We start from the raw sequence: 17,883 nt of genomic DNA, 5'->3' as shown, positions 1-17,883 counted from the left end.
CCTTACACATGTATTGACTTATTTGGCTGTGCCAGGTCCTAGGTACGGCATGCATGATCTTTTAGCTGCCATGTGTGGGATCTAGTTCCCTGGCTAGGGATGGAGCCCCGGACCCCTGGGTTGGGAGTGTGGAGTCTCAGCCACTGGATCACCAGGAATATCCCCACAGTGTCCGAGTTTTGAAAATGTTTATATGTTCTCCCAAAATGGAAACCAAAATGAAACAGGAATGCATGTTGGCCATCTGCGTGAAGACGCCATCTTGGAAATGGATCCTTTCAGCCCCCAGGCATCCGGCAGATACCTAGGCAAATCCTGCCCAAATTCTTGACCCACAGAACTGGCAGCAAGATAAAATAGTTGTTTTAAGCCACTTAAAAAAAAAAAAGGAAAAAAGAAAAAAGGAATGCATTTTGGAGTGTCCAAGTAGTTCTGACCTTCTGGTATTGATCCCACATGCGTCGTCCTGATGTAGCAGAGTTTACCGACTTCATTCATTTGTTCAGCATTCAGTGACTCTTTTGCACGAGCGTGCCTGCATGCTGAGTTACTTCAATAGTGTCCAACTCTTTGCAACAGCGACCTTTTGGACAGGTAGCCTGCTAGGTTCCTCTGTCTACGGGATTCTCCAGGCAGGAAGACTGGAGTGCCTCCTCCAGGGGATCTTCCCGACCCAGGGATTGAGCCCGAGTCTCTTACGCCTCCTTCATTGGCAGACCGGTTCTTTACCATCTGAGCCACCAAGGGAAGCCCTTTGTTTTCCAGAGGTCAAGCCAAATTTTGAGACATGTTTCGGTTTGAATTCTGGTTTCTGCATCCGTTTAGTTGTTTAACCTTAGGTGAGGAATGTGACCTATCTGAGCTCTGGTTCCCTCACCTTAACCACAGGGTAACAGTGGTCCCTAACTCTCGGAGTGACTGTGTGATTTACTGTGCATGCAAAGCCGTAGCTCCGATAACTCTAGTCTGTTACAGTAATCATGGGGTTTTCCTGGAAAAGCCCTAACCCAGTCTGCAGCACGTTGTGGCGTCCTCAAGCATCCACATAATGTCTTGCATTTAAAATGCTATGTAAGGTCTGTGAAGAAAAGGGCTCTAATTAGACCCAGGTCTCTTCTGGTCTTTGGCTTCCTGGTTCTGGAGTAAGAAAAAGATGGAAAAGCTAGTTATTTCACTTAAATGCCTATGTTACGGTCTCAACTGGGAAATCCCGCTGCTTTATAGTTTATGAAAAGTCAGCAATAGATAAACTGTCCCCCTGGTGAGCATCCCATCATTTCATCAGTCAGTATTAAAGACGTATTAAGGGCCAAGCACTTTGAAAAACACCCTGATGCTGGGAAAGATGGAGGGCAGGAGGAGAAGGGGGTGACAGAGGGTGAGGTGGTTGGATGGCATCACCGACTCGATGGACATGAAAGGGAGGGGTAAGTTGCTTGGTCATGTCCATCTCTTTGTGACCCCATGGCCTGTAGCCCTCCAGGCTCTATCCATGGAATTCTCCAGGCCAAAATGCTGGAGCGGGTATCATTCCCTTCTCCAGGGCATCTTCCCAGCCCAGGGATTGAACCCAGGTCTCCTGCGTTGCAGATGAATTCTTTACCAGCTGACCCACCAGGGAAGCCCAATGGACATGAGTCTGAGCAAACTCTGGGAGATGGTGAGGGACAGGGAGGCCTGGCCTGCTGCAGTCTGTGGGGTCACAAAGAGTCAGACACGACTGAGTGACCAAACAGCACCTAGGTACTGGGAGCTCAGCCTAGCATCGATACCAATAAGAAATAGGCACAAGGCCCGTGATGATGAGGGCAGCAGGAGGTGCTGTAGACATTAGGGAGAGGCAGGGGAGGGAAGGCTTCCTGGGGCGAGTGATGTCTGAGCTGGGACCCGAAGGATGGGGCGGGCTGGTCCAGTCTGGGGCTGGCGAAGACTGTCCCCACGTGGCCAGAGACAGAAGGCAGGTAATCTACCTGACAGCTGAGGGGGGAGAGGTAAGGCTGCAGACCAGGGGCCACCCCATGCGGGGTTCTTAAGGTTTGGGGCTTGTCCTGCAAATTAGGAAGTTAGTGAAGAGTTTTTATTTTTTAACTTTATTAAAAAATTGTTTGTTTTTTTTTTTTTTGGCCACACTGTAAGGCATGCAAGATCTTAGTTCCCAGACCAGGAGTCAGACCCGCACCCCCGGCAGTAGAAGCATAGCGTCTTCACCCCTGGGCTGCCAGGGAAGCCCCGGTGCAGAGCTTTTAAACACTCACGTGGTGTGATTGTTTTCACAAAGCCGTGCCGCCTCTGGAGAACATGATTAGATAAGAGTGGTTGTGGCGCAGACGGGAGTCCCCATGGAGTTGGATGGGGCTGGGGAGAAGCGAGCCGAGTCTGGAGATGTGGAGGGACTTTCCAGGGTCCAGGTGGATCCTGAGGTTTCCGGTAAATGGTGGGTATCGCCCCCGAGGGAAGACACACAGAAGGAAGAGCAGGTCGGAGGGGAGTTGGCGGAGGTGTGTGGGCCATTCACTTCCGACGTGCTGAGTTTCAGGTGCCAGCTGGAGATGCCGAGCAGGCGGAGCATCTGGGTCTGGAGCTCAGGTGAGAGGGACTTTAGCAGGAAGCGAGGTGCAGCGGCCCGAGAAGGGGAAAGTAAACCAGAAGAGCCCGCCTCAGTGACTGGTCCTGCCTACTTGCATTTATTTAGTCCCATCTTTTTTGTTCCCTTTACCCATTTTTCCTTTTTTCCTATTTTTTTTTTTACCCCTGTGATTTCTTCCTCATGCACCTGGTCTGCCTGTAACCACTAGAGTCAATTTCTTGAACTGTGGTTTATTTATTAGTTACAGTAAATTAACTATGGTTAATTTATTAAGACATGAAGAGTCCTTTATAAGCACAGGTTGAACTGAACCCACAGACATTTCTTTGCTTCTCTGTGAGTCAAGAAGCCCAGAGAAGTTGCCATCCCTTGTTTGAGATGATCAGACTCAGAAACAGGCAGCTTCATCTGGCTGTGGGTATATAGTGAGAGTGTTTTTAACAGAAAGGAAGAGTGCTCTAGGTGGGAACAGGTGTGATCCCTAGAAAATGTCTTGCCCCCGGACAGGCTGTCCCACCATTTCCAACATTTTAGTACAGTCATGGTCAGAAAGCCTAACAATACTGGAGTGGGTAGCCTCTCGAGTGGGTGCCAGAAGGTATCCCTTCTCCAGCGATCTTCCCGACCCCAGAATCGAACCGGGGTCTCCTACATTGCAGGCTTCCCTGACGGCTCAGCTGGTAAAAAATCCGCCTGCAATGTGGGAGACCCGAGTTTGTTCCCTGGGTTGGGAAGATCCCTGGGAGAAGGGGATGGCTACCCATTCCAGTATTCTGGCCTGGAGAATCCCATGGACTATTCCATGGGGTCGCAAAGAGCTGGACATGACTTTCACTTTGTTTTTTCTATTATGACAGTTATAAGGACAGTAATACCATTATAATGCTATACCTGGCAGTTTGATCTGTAGGGTGGTATTTTATTTCTTAAGCTGAATGTGTGATTAAATGATGTTTGTCAGCCTTCATAGTTTTTTTTGACCATGTGAGATATTTGATAGTACATTAAGGAACTAAAAACTAAAAGGTTAATATATTTATATCCAGTGTAGTTAACGTGCATTGTCAACTTTTTCCTGAACCCACCGTATTTGAGCTGTGAAAAGTGGCTTTTTAAAATGGGGCGGGGGTAGGGGGAGGATTGCTGCAGGAAAACATTGCTGTTCGTAATAGCAACAGCCTCTCGGAGCTGTTGAAATTCCTTGCATGTCATTGAGTTTCATAGCACTGTTTTAAGAGAGGCTGTCAGAGTCTTCACAGAATGTAAGGGGAATTAGGAAAACTTTCTAATTATGAAAGTGTGTGTTACCAGGGTTTGATGGAGGCGGTGAGACAAGAGCGTGTCACCCATGGGACAATGTGTCTGAAAGAATGTTACAATCTAGAGTGAGGTGGTCAGACCCAAAGACCTGTTTCAGAGCGTAAGCTGTGTGTTACCCCAGCTCACTGGGAATTTGTAAAACCAGGATGCTAGTCCTGTATGATGAGATGCAGAGTTCCGGTATCTCATCTAAGTTATGAAGAGGGCTCCAAGTCTGCGTGCCCTCTGGCTAGGCCAGGATCTCCCTGGAGGCAGGCCGTCTGGGAGCCAGAGCAGACGGGACATTGCTCGGCGAGCGTGGAATCAGAGAAGAGAATTTGCCCGGAAAGCCTTGCGTATATCTTCACACGGGGAGCGGCCGTGCCTCCAGGACAGGACGAGCTGCTCCAAGTCTCGGTGTCCCATCTGGGGCGGCGCTGCCTCTGTCGGCCTCTTGAGAAGGCCAGCCTGTTTAGCGACTGGTTGAGACGTTTGCCAGTTGGGTTGGAAACCCCTGGGTTTGGGTCCCAGTGTTGCCACCTACCAGTCGTGTGCTCTTGGACCAGTTACTTAATTTCCCAAGCCCAGGGGTTTTTCATCTGTAAGTTGGGGATGCTAATATTATCTCTTTAACAGGGGTTGTGAGGATACAATCTTAGATAGAAAACTTAGCAGAGCACCTGGTATTCAGGAAACTCTCGGTAAGTGTTATTCTTCAGCACCATCTTTGGTATTTGTGACTCCCATTTCCACGCTATGCTGGCTGACCTCTTCAAATTAACTCTTTTCTTTCTTTTGTAAGTATCTTTGCTTCTTCCTTTTACTAAGAGAATACATGTTTGTTTTATGAAATGTTCTTATATTAATAGTACAAATAAGTATAGTGGCCATTGGTAATGGTACTTCTTACCTTACTAAACAGAATTTTAGTATTCCACTGTAGTTTAGCAGTTATATTGGAACCTCTGTTTTCATGCCAGTGGTAATTAATTTGTACAATGTCACTGCCCACAAATAGAGCTTCAGTAGGTCTTTACTTCTCTGTTTCTTCCCTCTTGCTCTCAAACTAACCTCTAGGATTTAAACAGACAAACAAAAATAATGAAATTTTGACTTAAGGTTTATATTTTTTCTCTAAGGCATGTTTTTCTCAGGAATTCTTTTAAATCTTATATTACATTTGGTAATCACATTTTAATTGTGCTATCATGGGTTTTAATTAAGACTCATTGCACAATATTATTTATTTTCTTAAAAATTGTTTTTATTCATTTATTATCTCAGTTGTGCCGGGTCTTCGTTCCTGTGTGCGGGGTTTCTTTTTCCTCTAGTTGTGGCGAGCTGGGCCTCCCCTCCAGCTGGTCCAGGCTTCTTCCTGCTTGTGGTGGCTTCTCCTGCTGCGGAGCGCGGTCTCGGTGGTTGTGGCTCCTGGGCTCTGGAGCTCAGGCCCGAGGACTGTGGCGTGAGGCTTGGCTGCTCTGCCATGTGTGGAGTCTTCCCGGGTCAGGTGTCTTCCCGTGTCTCCTGCACTGGCAGGCGGATTCTCCATCACTGAGCCACCAGGGAAGCTCCCTTTCTGCAGCTTCTTGCTCAGTATACTGCCCTTGCTCCATATGCTTTTAATACTTTTGTGTGTGTGTTTTCATTCATTGATACACATTCATCGAAACTTACTAGGCACTCTGCGCCAGGGGCCTGTGCCTGGTGTTGCAGTTTATGGCGTTTCGGAGGACCCAGCAGAACTGGTTTCTACCCCCCGACCCCCACCCCCACCCTCACGGCACCTCACATTCATATGATCCAGCTTTTCTGCTGCCTGGTGTATGTCTTAGTCCACTCAGGCTGCTCGAACGAAATATCACAGATGGCATGGCCCATAAACACAGAGTGACTTCGCACCCTTCTGGAGGCTGGGGGTCAAAGGTCAAGCTGTCAGCTTGTCCAACTTCGCTGAGAGCTCTATCTTCTGGCTGGCGGCTAGCTGGTGTCTCACTCTGTCCTCACACGGCAGAGAGCAGGGGAAATGTCATTTTTTTATACCATGTCTTTCTTTATCTTAATGTTCTTATTCAGCTTAAATTTGCACTTGGTTGGAGTTTTTAAGTTTTTAGATCTCCAGTTAGGAAAATAGGAAATTTTTTAAATCCTAGAAACCTTTTGGGGGCTTCCCCAGTGGTCCAGTGGTTAAGACTCTCACTGACAGGTCTGGGTTGGATCCTAGTAAGGGAACTAGGATCCCGCAAGCCCTGTGGCATGGCCAAAAAAGAAAAAAACCTGGAAACCTTTCGAAGATAATGTTTTCATGCTTCTGCTATGATACATTATGTGTTAATTTTATAACTTAAGTTTTAGAGGGCAGTTTTCTTTCAACTGTTTGTGAATATTTTGTGTAGAGGGAATAAGGATCCCCATTGTTTTCTGCATGTATAGCATAGATACATAACTTTTCTAAATAACAGTTTTGAAATGCATACTAAGCACCCCTAAGGTTTTGTTGAATAAGTTGAAAAGTCTAGCAAAACTTAGAAGTTCTTATTATGGCCTCTCATTTTTAAATTATAATTTGATACTTGGTTACTTTGTTCTGATTTATCACAGATACTCAGAAAATGTTTTTAAAATTGTATTTGAAATGCGTCACACACATGCCAAGTTTTTATTCCTTGGAACGTAACCTCTATCCTAGTAGGACTGTTGTCTCACCAGTGTCTGAAATGGTGCTTCTGCTTTCTGGTGTGGGCTGCCCCAGTGTCTCAGCGGTAAACAACCCACCTGCAGTGCAGGAGACAGCAGGCTCGACCCCTGGGTTGGAAACATCCCCTGGAGAAGGGAACGGCAACCCACTCTAGAATTGTTGCCTGGGAAATCCCATGGACAGAGGAGCTTGGCTGGCTACAGTCCGTGGAGTCACAGAGAGTCAGACATGACTAGGGGAATAACACAACCTCCACCACCTTAGAGTATGTGGTTGCTGAATCAGTGTCTACTTAGTTTTAAAAATAAGGTTCTTGTTTTGAGTTTAGACTGATAAGCAGAGATCACAGTTCAGTTAAGTCAGCCTTTGTTTGCTGTATGATTTTACTTCCTGGAGAGAGTTGAACATTTACAGAGTTTGAGCGGAGGCAGCAGAGAACCTCACGGAGAAGGCGATGGCACCTCACTCCGGTACTCTCGCCTGGAAAATCCCAGGGACGGGAGCCTGGTGGGCTGCAGTCCACGGGTCGCTGAGAGTCGGACATGACTGAGCGACTTCACTTTCCCTTTCTTGCACTGGAGAAGGAAACGACAACCCACTCCAGTGTTCTTGCCTGGAGAATCTCAGGGACGGGGAGCCTGGTGGGCTGACGTCTGTGGGTCACACAGAGTCCGACACGACTGAAGTGACTTAGCAGCAGCAGCAGAGAACCTCTTTTCTTTACTTTTCTCTTTTTCACTCTGGGGTTCCTCTGAAATACTCAGAGTGTGTGTTTCAGAGGCTGTCTGCGGTGAGACTGCTCTGTCGGGAATGGCAGCTTTGCTGAACTTCAGACCGATTCTTCTCACAGTGTTTCTGGCAAATGCGGACAGTTTTTGGCTGAGGGATTTGTTGGAATTGAAGAGGAATCGAGCGTTTAATACAAACCGTTACTCTCAAGCGCTACTTTAGAAAGTGTTCTTGGCCATCAGAGTGTTTTATTTTAAATTAGCGTCTTAGGTATTCCAAATATCCACTGACCTTATCTTGACTGTTATCTGAGTAGGCCTCAAGAATTTCATGCACATTTCCGTCTGTACTAGCTATTTTCATTTGGACTCTAAAAATAGCTGAAATATGTGTAAGGTAAGAGTATAATACCTGCACACTTTTTAGCCTTTGGGCTGAGCAGTTACTCATTCAGGTATGTATGTTATAAAACAGGTAAGGTTGACTTATAGATAAGGATCAGTAAACATTTTAGTTTGATCTATTGGACCATCTGAAGCAAAGTCTTAGATTGGCTCTCTACCTAAATAAAGAAAGCTTTCCAAAGTCCAAACTTGATTATAAATGAGCAAGGATTTTTCTTGATTCTTAGATTTTTCTGTTACTTCTCTCACTTGGTCTAAATAATTAAAACTAGTCATATAAGTAAGTAGAGGGATTTTATATACAAACATGGAGATATTATGCATTTTACAATAATGCATCATACAAGTTATTACAGAAGTTGGACACCTGTTTACTCAAAGAAATGGAGTGTTCAGCCTTCACTGAATTTCTAATAAATTTAAGGGCTAACAGTTTGATATGTTCTGCCAGTGCTGGATTTTTCCCTTAAGAGACATTGGAGCTGTCCCTAAATGTCTGTCACCAATGGTCTGTCCCAGTGGTGTGGTCTCGTGACCGTATGGAGTTGAGAGTGAATTTGCTCATGTACAGAGGTTTGTGAGTTGGTACAAAGTGGCAGACGGGAGCTGATGGCGTTTAGGGGTGCTCTCTGAGTTCTTCATCATCCTCAGTGCTTATGGCTTCAGGTCTCACTCCTCGTGATGCTCGATGCTGTTAACATAACCGCTTCCCGCCACCCTCCTTGTACGTGGGTGAATGCTGTCGTGCTGAAGCTTAGCATCTCTTACCTCATTTAACTCTGGAAGTGAGTTGCGCATTATCTCTTCCGTCTTAAAAGGAGGAAACTGAAGTTCTGAAAAAGAGGGTGATTTGCAGTGCTAACCTGGGCAGTCATACGGCTAATACGCAGAAGAGCCAGAATTTGAGTTTGTATCTATCAGACTTCTGCTTGAAGTTTGACTTTTAAAGTTTTTTTTTTCCTTCTTTTTAATGAGTTTAAAAATTTTAAGTGTCATGGACCCTTTGGAGAATCTGATCAAAATGCAAAATCTTGCACACAATTTCAGGTGAGTCTAGGATCCACACCTCTTTGCATTCATCGATGAGCTCAGGTGGTAGGCCTAGAAGCCTCTCTGATGAGGCAGTCTTTCCTCTTCTCTAGGTTAAACAGGGTCTTTCTTCCCTAGTTTTTCTTTTTTCCAGAATGAAGGTGGTGATAGTGAACATTTGTGAAAAATTCAAGACCTTCATATTTTTAAGAAAATAATTTGCCTCTGAAGTATCACTCCTTACCCCCTCCCCTGACCAATGCCTATTTTGAATGGCCTTTAGATTTTAGGAAAGGGCATTTGGGGTATTCGTTTCCTCTCTTGGATAACTTAACTGTTACCAAAAAAAAGATCTCCTTACAAGGAGGAAAGGGAACAGGCCATGAATGGTTGCTTCTTGCACCTCTGATGGTGGATCCTCATCTTTCTTCCTACCAGTCAGTGCCTTTGTGCCCACCTAAGCAGTAGGTGTGTGAGCGTTCTCCCCTGACAGGATGGATTACTCATATTTCCTTTACGCATTAACCAAACCCCTCTGGCTGGCTGTTGAGCAGTCTACTTCATTCTTCTTGTCAGAATACACACCCTGTCTGAACTTGGCGTTTTCTTGTCTGTTAACAAAGCTTTTGCTCACATCACTGTTTTAAACAGTATGTTGCTTTAGCAAGTATTTTCCTGTTTGGTTCTCCAAGCAGTTTGTTCATATATAAATGTCACTTAGATTTATCTTTTAGTGAACTGACAGGATATCCAAACGCAATTTAAATTCCTAAGAATCATCTTAAGATGTTAATTTCACTAGAATAAACATGCATGACCCAAATCCTATATGAGAAGGAGTGGCTTGTTGTAGAAATAACTCTTGTCAAGGGTTTGTGCTGCTTCATCTAGATTATCCAGATGAAATCACTAAACGGTGTGCAGGTTTTTTATTTATGAATAGGACAGTGTAATTGTGTTATTTTGAACAAGTTTTAACTGAGTGGGCTAAGAAAATATACAAGAAATTACATGCTGGGTGGCAGCAGCTCATTTCCCTGTGAATCGAAGAACAGCTTGTCTTTGCTCAGTCATGTTATAATTATTTAGACGGCTCAGTCTTTGATTTGACAAGTTAATTTCCATGTCATGTGAATTTTTAGCCGATTGAGCTTTATACCATCAGATTCAAGTTTTATAGGCAACCAGGTGGGGATTTGGCGCTAGATGAACATGAGCACTCCCTATGTGGCTCAAGGAAAACAACAACTCTGGATCTTGTATCTTTCATACGTGATACGTTGCTAGTGATGGGAGCAGAAGCTCTCTACTGGATACTGACAAGGTGCTGGCACTGTTGAGATGTTTTACCTCTGTCAGTTTCATCCCGAGTGTAACTGAGCTCCCCCCTCCTCCCGCTATCTCAGAGGTGGAGTGGACCAACGGCAGGCAGTGTCCAGCCCGAGGGGAGGTCCCGATGCAGAACACGCGTCCAGTTGCTCATTGTGCCTGACTCTTTGAGACCCTATGGACTGTAGGGCCCCAGGCTCCTCTGTCCATGGCATTTTTCCAGGCAAAAATACTGAAATGGGTTACCATTTCCTTCTTTAGGGCATCTACCCAACCTAGGGGTCAAACCTGAGCTCAAACCTGGGACTCCTGCCTTGGCGGGCGGATTCTTTACCACTGAGCCACCTGGAAAGCCACTATTTGTTTAGAGTTATTTTTCTTTAGCGATTTCTGTTTTCTTTTTTCATCATGTAAATTTGTTCATTGGTTGGAATAATTTATAGAGAAAATGACTCAAGGCGTTGCCATTAAGTCAGCCAATGAAGCTCAAGAACTATACCACTGAGAATGAAAATATTCCATATGATGTCCTTTCTCTTCCTTCCAGAGTTTGGGGTGGATTTTCTAGAAAATAACCTTAATTCTCACCCATATTCTGCAAATGCTTATTTGTTTGTATTTTTGTTAACTGGCATGCATTTTGAAGTCAGATTTACATCTGAATGGTGACTTAAGGAAAAGAAGCATGTTTGATAATGAAACACATGTCTAAGATGACGAATTAGTGTTGGTACAGTATCTTTCCCCTGTTGCTAGAGTGCAGACTTCACGGTCCACTACAGGGCCGCCTGCAATTGGCACCCCCGGCTAGAGCTGAGGTCTTCCCACTGCAGGTTTAGTGCTTTTCCCTGCGCAGCACACTGCTTTTTCTGTGAGCCATTGCTGTTTTCATAAAGAAAAGCAACCCAGTCGTTATATTTTTTTAAATAATTTATTTTAAAAGGAAAGAGAAAGACCAGGAAAAGTTGCCAAAGAGAAAGCCCTGTTACTGAAGGGCTAGCATTTAAGTGTAGAATTTTCTATGCTACAGAAGACGTAATGAGAAATTTTATACTATTTCAGGGGACTTAAACTCTGATAACAAGAGCTAATGTTACTTGAAGACTTACTCTTGCGTGTTCTAAGTCTGTTATTTATTTATTTATTTTTTGGGTTTTTTTTTTTTTCCATTTATTTTTATTAGTTGGAGGCTAATTACTTTACAATATTGTAGTGGTTTTTGCCATACATTGACATAAATGTTGCTGTTTATTTCTGTCCTTACCAACCCTGTGAGAGAGGCAGTCTCATACCCATTTTATTGGGTGAACTCAGGCCAAAAGGTGTCGAGTAACTTGCTCACCTTCAAGAAACCACAACGGGACTAGTGCTTCCGGCTCCGTGATCGGCACCTTTCCCCCCAGTAGGTGACCTGGGGCCAGTGACAGGTGGCCTGCCCCGAGCTCATGCCCTTAAGGACCGTTTGTCACAGTTGCAGCCTCCCAAATCTGATGGAGATTGTTTTAAATACTTTTGAAATTTGTTATCTTTTATTTTAATTACTACAGTCTATTTTGCTTAAAATACGATGTTGAAGTCGCATCAGGCAAAGAAAGATAAAGCCTTAGAAGGAGCGTGAATCACAATCAGGCCTCGAGGCATGGTTTGGAACGTCTGAAGTGCTGAGCGCAGAGCCGTTTGATAGGAAGCCTCTTGCGAGCTTGTTCCCTGGCAGAGTTGGAAGCTGTAGTCTGCTGAAATATACCCCAGGAGAGTTGCCTGTTGAGAGATTTCCAAAGCAAGATCTGGTTGCAGTGCTGTTGGATGGACTTGGGGGCTTCTAGAGTTAGAGTCTGCATCCAGGCAGGAAGAAGTGGTGAAACCAGGGAGCCTGTTGAAGTTCTTACTGCCTTTATTGTTGAAGCTGGGTCACTGAGATTCGTTTCCTTTGCACACATGTGTCTCTCCATGTGTTACAGCAGTTCCTCCCACCACCCAAGTGTAACCATTCTACCATCTGTGAATTACGGGCATGGGGACAGCGCCACGGTGCATGTTGCTCCATCTTTAATTCTTCTGAAAGTCATGTTTCTGTCATTTAAACTTTGGTTTTTGGCCACATCACGTGGCTTGTGGGGCCTTAGTTCCTTGGTCTGGGATCAAACCTGAGTCCCCTGCATTGGAAGAGCAGAATCCTAACCACTGGACCACCAGGGAAATCCCTGTTTATTTTTTTGTTGTTGTTGTTAATTGAGACTTTTATCATTATATTCCCTTTTTTAACCATTATATTCCTTGAATATAGGGTAGTTGGATATAGGAATAGAGAACAATTCCTGTTATCCTTAGTAGCACATACATACTAGTGGCTTGTTCATCCTCTTCTGCTTCTAAGTAAAGTGAAAATATTGCATATATTTAAAAAAATATATCTATTTATTTATATTTATTTATTTGACTGCACTAGGTCTTAGTTGTGGCATATTTCGATCCTTGATCAGGGATCGAACTTGGGCCCCCTGCATTGGGAGCTCTGAGTCTTAGCCACTGGACCACTAGGGAAATCCCTTGTATGTATTTTTAAGTAGCACGTCTTGGAATAAAATATAACTGGCACTATGGTACTTAAACAATTAGAAAATATTGTGTGTGTTTCTGAGTTTAATACTCCCAATCCCCTACCCCATTCCTTGATCCTCAGTGAGCAGCTTCAATTAAAAGGAAATCCATTAGACCCTTAAGTGTGGCCTTTATTACATGGAACTTTATATTATTGATAAAAACTGGAAATGGCTTTTTTATATTAGAAAGGGATACATTTTATTCTTTTCTTGGAGTATTTGTGTATATGGAAGAAGTATTTGTTATAAGTAGAAAACCACCTGATAAATATGCAAGGTAAAAAATCAGTTCTTGTATGATGAAACCATGATTTTCAAACTCCCTTTATTAATGAAGAAGCAGACATAGCTTGTTGTAACAGAAGTCTGAGTTTCTTCACTTGTATAATTAGGATTTTAACTAGGAAAGTAATTTCCCTGATTTTTTTTTTTTTTTTTTTTTAGTCCTCAGATCTTTCATGGTAATACTAGTTTAATGGCAGTGGGGCTGTTGTGTTTGTTTGTTTTTTTTTAAGACAATGGAAAATATGTTGGGTAACATTTTTTAGACAATATATGTTAACTGTGACCATATGTATGGTTTTAAAGTCCTCATTCTCATTCCCTTTCTCTCTCTGTAGCCCTCCCCACATCATAACCATTTCTGTGTCTTTTGGCCGTGATTGCCTGGGATGTGGGATCTTAGTTCCCCTATCAGGGATAGAATGCATGCCCCCTGCAGTGGGAGCCCCGAGTCCTAACCACTGGACCACCAGGGAAGGCCCCACAACCCTTTCACTATAACGTGAAACAGCTGTAACTTTTTAAAATTTTTATTTTGTATTAGGGTGTAGCCAGTTAACAAGCAGAGATGTGATAGTTTCAGGTGAATAGTGAAGGGACTCAGCCATACAGATACTTGTATCCATTCTCCCACAAACTCCCCTCCCATCCAGGCTGCCACGGGAGGTTGAGCAGAGTTCCCTGTGCTACACAGTAGGTCCTGTACACACAGCCTGTGCGCACTGCTATGTTTAAAGCAGTGTGCGTGACTATCCCAAACTCACTAACTATCCCTACCCCTGCTTTGTCCCCGCTCCTGTGGCCATAGGTTTGTTCTCCAAGTGAGACAGCTATAATATAGCCTGACGAAAGTGAATGTCGGAAAAATAAGCAGCTGTTCCTAAATAAACCCACTTCAGCCCTTCTTTTAATTTTTACAGTACGTGGTTACGGCTAAAAGTATAGCTCACACTGCTGTCTATGGTGAGACAGGATGGAATAACTAATACTTCAAGAAAGCATGAAATAAATTTTTTCCTGTGACTCAACTGAAATATAAAGACTATAGTATGGCCAAAACAGACTGAGGTTATCTGTCTTTTTTACTGTCCTCTCAATAAGAAGAGAACAGCTAGCATTTATCCATTGCCCTAAAACACAAGCATTTGTGAATTAAGCTAATAAGCAAGCCCCGAAAGGCCCAAATTTCAGAGATTTGAACAAAGAGAATGTTCAAACTACCATACAATTGCACTCATCTCACACGCTAGCAAAGTAATGCTCAAAATTCTCCAAGCGAGGCTTCAACAGCATGTGAACTGAGAACTCCCAGATGTTCAGGCTGGGATTAGAAAAGGCAGAGAAACCAGAGATCAAATTACCAACATCTACTGGATCATAGAAAAAGCAAGAGAGTTCCAGAAAACATCTACTTCTGCTTTATTGACTATGCCAAAGCCTCTGACTGTGTGAATTGCAACAAACTGTGGAAAATTCTGAAAGAGATGGGAATACCAAACCACCTTACCTGCCTCCTGAGAAATCTGTATGTAGGTGAAGAAGCAACAGTTAGAACTGGACATGGAACAATGGATTGGTTCCAAATTGGGAAAGGAGTACGTCAAAGCTGTATATTGTCACCCTGCTTATTTAACTTATATGCAGAGTACATCATGTGAAATGCTGGGCTGGAGGAAGTGCAAGCTAGAATCAAGATTGCCAGGAGAAATATCAATAACCCCAGATACTCAGATGACACCACCCTTATGGCAGAAAGCGAAGAGGAACTAAAGAGCCTCTTGATGAAAGTGAAAGAGGAGAGTGAAAAAGCTGGCTTAAAACTCAGCATTCAGAAAACTAAGATCATGGCATCTGGTTCCATCACTTCATGGGAAATAGATGGGGAAACAGTGGAAACAGTGTCAGACTTTATTTTTGGGGGCTCCAAAATCACTGCAGATGGTGATTGCAGGCATGAAATTAAAAGACACTTACTCCTTGGAAGGAAAGTTATGACTAACCTAGACAGCATATTAAAAAGCAGAGACATTACTTTGCCAACAGTGGTCCATCTAGTTAAGGCCATGGTTTTTCCAGTGGTCATGTATGGATGTGAGAGTTGGACTATAAAGAAAGCTGAGCACTGAAAAATTGATGCTTTTGAACTGTGGTGTTGGAGAAGACTCTTGAGAGTCCCTTGGACTGCAAGGAGATCCAACCAGTCCATCCTAAAGGAGATCAGTCCTGGGTGTTCATTGGAAGGACTGATGCTGAAGCTGAAACTCCAGTACGTTGGCCACCTGATGTGAAGAGCTGACTCACTTGAAAAGACCCTGATGCTGGGAAAGATTGAGGGCAGGAGGAGAAGGGGACGACAGAGGGTGAGATGGTTGGATGGCATCACTGACTCGATGGACATGGGTTTGGGTGGGCTCGGGAGTTGGTGATGGACAGGGAGGCCTGGCATGCTGCGGTTCATGGGGTTGTAAAGAGTCGGGCACGACTGATTGACTGAACTGAAGTGAATTCATTTTTTAGAATGGGATATAAGTAAGGATTCCGCAGTAGAACAAACTAGTTAGCTGAAATGGTTGGAGAATGGAGGGTTCTGGTTTGCCCTCAGTTTCTTGGGCCTGAAACACAGTGACCCTGTATGTGGCGGTGCACATAGAGAGCATCAGCCCTGGGTGTTGGCACTGGGTGCAGTAACAGCTCAGTTATTCCTCTCACTTTTGCACGGTGAACTGTTGTATGAACCAAAATTTCCTGTTTAATTCTAGCTTACTCTTTAAAAATGTTTGACAGTTTAATCTTACAGTTGAATATCTTTCTTCATAGCACTCATCATTATGTAACTTCTGAGATAATTTTGCTTGTCTTTTCCTCCCAGCATCATGTAAGTTACTTGAGGGTAATTGTGTTGTTCTGTTCAGTGTTGCATCTCCCTTCCACCCAGGACAGGGTTTGACACACAGGAGGTACTCAGTCAATGTTCACTGAAGGAATCGATGAATCTTTCTAAGACATTGGTCCATTTTTCTTAGAAAGTACAGTATATTTTTTGAAGAGTGATCTTACTGTGTTTCAGGATCATTGTTCCTTCATAGCATCTTTTTATCCAGGATGGTAAACAGAAAAGATACGAGCAGTCCTCTATATAGATAATATGTAGACAGTTCATGCTCTGGACTTTCTTTCGAGAAAGTGGTTTGCCATTTTCCTCTTTTCCTGGAAATTAAATGCTCCAACACTGATAATTTGAGGACTTCAGTCCCTTGGGCTTTGGTTGAATATGTTTCAGTGTAATTTCAGGACTAAGATGTACTTTTGATTGTTACCTTCTGGAGTCCTCATCTGTGTAGAGTACAGTGATGTCGTATATTATAACCTAGACTGTGAAATGGATAATGCATTACCCAACCAATGACAGAAGAAACTGGATTGAAATTAAACAGAAAAGAAAAGAATACTGTCTGCTTTGAGGCGCTGTGACCACCACACTATCTGTCAGAAGGAAGAAACGCAGTGCTTCATTATTTGTGGCACGCATGGTGGAGAGGTAAGTCTCTAGCCTCGACTTAGGTTAATACTTGTTAACTACCCTGGTCAGATGATTCTGCTAGGGACAGGCTTTATCTAGTGCTATCTCCTCTCATCTCTCTCCTGAAGAAAAGCCTTCTGACTCCTGCCTCGTCTAAGAAAAGCATCAGGGTAAAATTACAGTTGCAATTTTATATGGGATTAACTTTTATCAAACTCAATGCATCAGTGGCTTAAAAAACCCTCTGGCTAATTTGTATGTCCCTCTGCTTTAAAAATAGTACAACTAAGAGACTCTTAAAATAATTAGACAAGAAGTGACTTGGACTTGGAAGGGGTTTACATTCTGACAGGATTTGGACCTGCTTATAATAGCTGGTATCTCTTTAAACGACTGCGATTTGGGGGCTCTGCGCCTTTTATGCAAGCTCTAAGGTTTGTAAACTATCTTTTCATCTGATAGCAGAAAGCTGGGTTATCAAAATCACCTTGTTCTCAGAGTAAATGTTAGTTATTTTATTTATTTATTTATTTATTTTTGGTTAAAATGTTTTTTTTTTTTTAATTAGTTGGAGGCTAATTACTTTACATCATTACAGTAGTTTTTGTTATACATTGAAATGAATTAGCCATGGATTTACATGTATTCCCCATCCCAGTCCCCCCTCCCACCTCCCTCTCCACCCGATCCCTCTGGGTCTTCCCAGTGCACCAGGCCCGAGCACTTGTCTCATGTACCCAACCTGGGCTGGTTATCTGTTTCACCCTAGATAATATACATGTTTCTATGCTGTTCTCTTGAAACATCCCACCCTCACCTTCTCCCAGAGGCCACAAGTCTGTTCTATGCATCTGAGTCTCTTTTTCTGTTTTGCATATAGGGTTATCGTTACCATCTTTCTAAAGTCCATATATGTGTGTTAGTATACTGTAATGGTCTTTATCTTTCTGGCTTACTTCACTCTGTATAATGGGCTCCAGTTTCATCCATCTCATTAGAACTGATTCAAATGAATTCTTTTTAATGGCTGAGCCATATTCCATGGTGTATATGTACCACAGCTTCCTCATCCATTCGTCTGCTGATGGGCATCTGGGTTGCTTCCATGTCCTGGCTATTATAAACAGTGCTGCGATGAACATTGGGGTGCATGTGTCTCTTTCAGATCTGGTTTCCTTGGTGTGTATGCCCAGAAGTGGGATTGCTGGGTCATATGGCTATACTACCCAAAGTAATCTATAGATTCAATGCAATCCCTATCAAACTACCAACAGTATTTTTCACAGAACTAGAACAAATAATTTCACAATTTGTATGGAAATACAAAAAACCTCGAATAGCCAAAGTAATCCTGAGAAAGAAGAATGGAACTGGAGGAATCAATCTGCCTGACTTCAGACTCTACTACA

The 17,883-nt window shown here is 43.4% G+C and overlaps 1 protein-coding gene across 1 annotated transcript in view; it reads left to right on the top strand.

The window, feature by feature from the left end:
* Positions 1 to 17,883, top strand: part of PTPN21 (protein tyrosine phosphatase non-receptor type 21) — a 75,742-nt gene that overhangs the window by 5,970 nt on the left and 51,889 nt on the right. The gene's annotated exons all lie outside the window — the stretch shown is intronic.

The sequence above is a fragment of the Odocoileus virginianus genome, chromosome 6 (genome assembly GCF_023699985.2).
Source record: "Odocoileus virginianus isolate 20LAN1187 ecotype Illinois chromosome 6, Ovbor_1.2, whole genome shotgun sequence".
Classification (NCBI taxonomy): Eukaryota; Metazoa; Chordata; class Mammalia; order Artiodactyla; family Cervidae; genus Odocoileus; species Odocoileus virginianus.
Note: the sequence above shows the minus strand (reverse complement) of the source record. Positions and strands in the feature narration are given on the sequence as shown.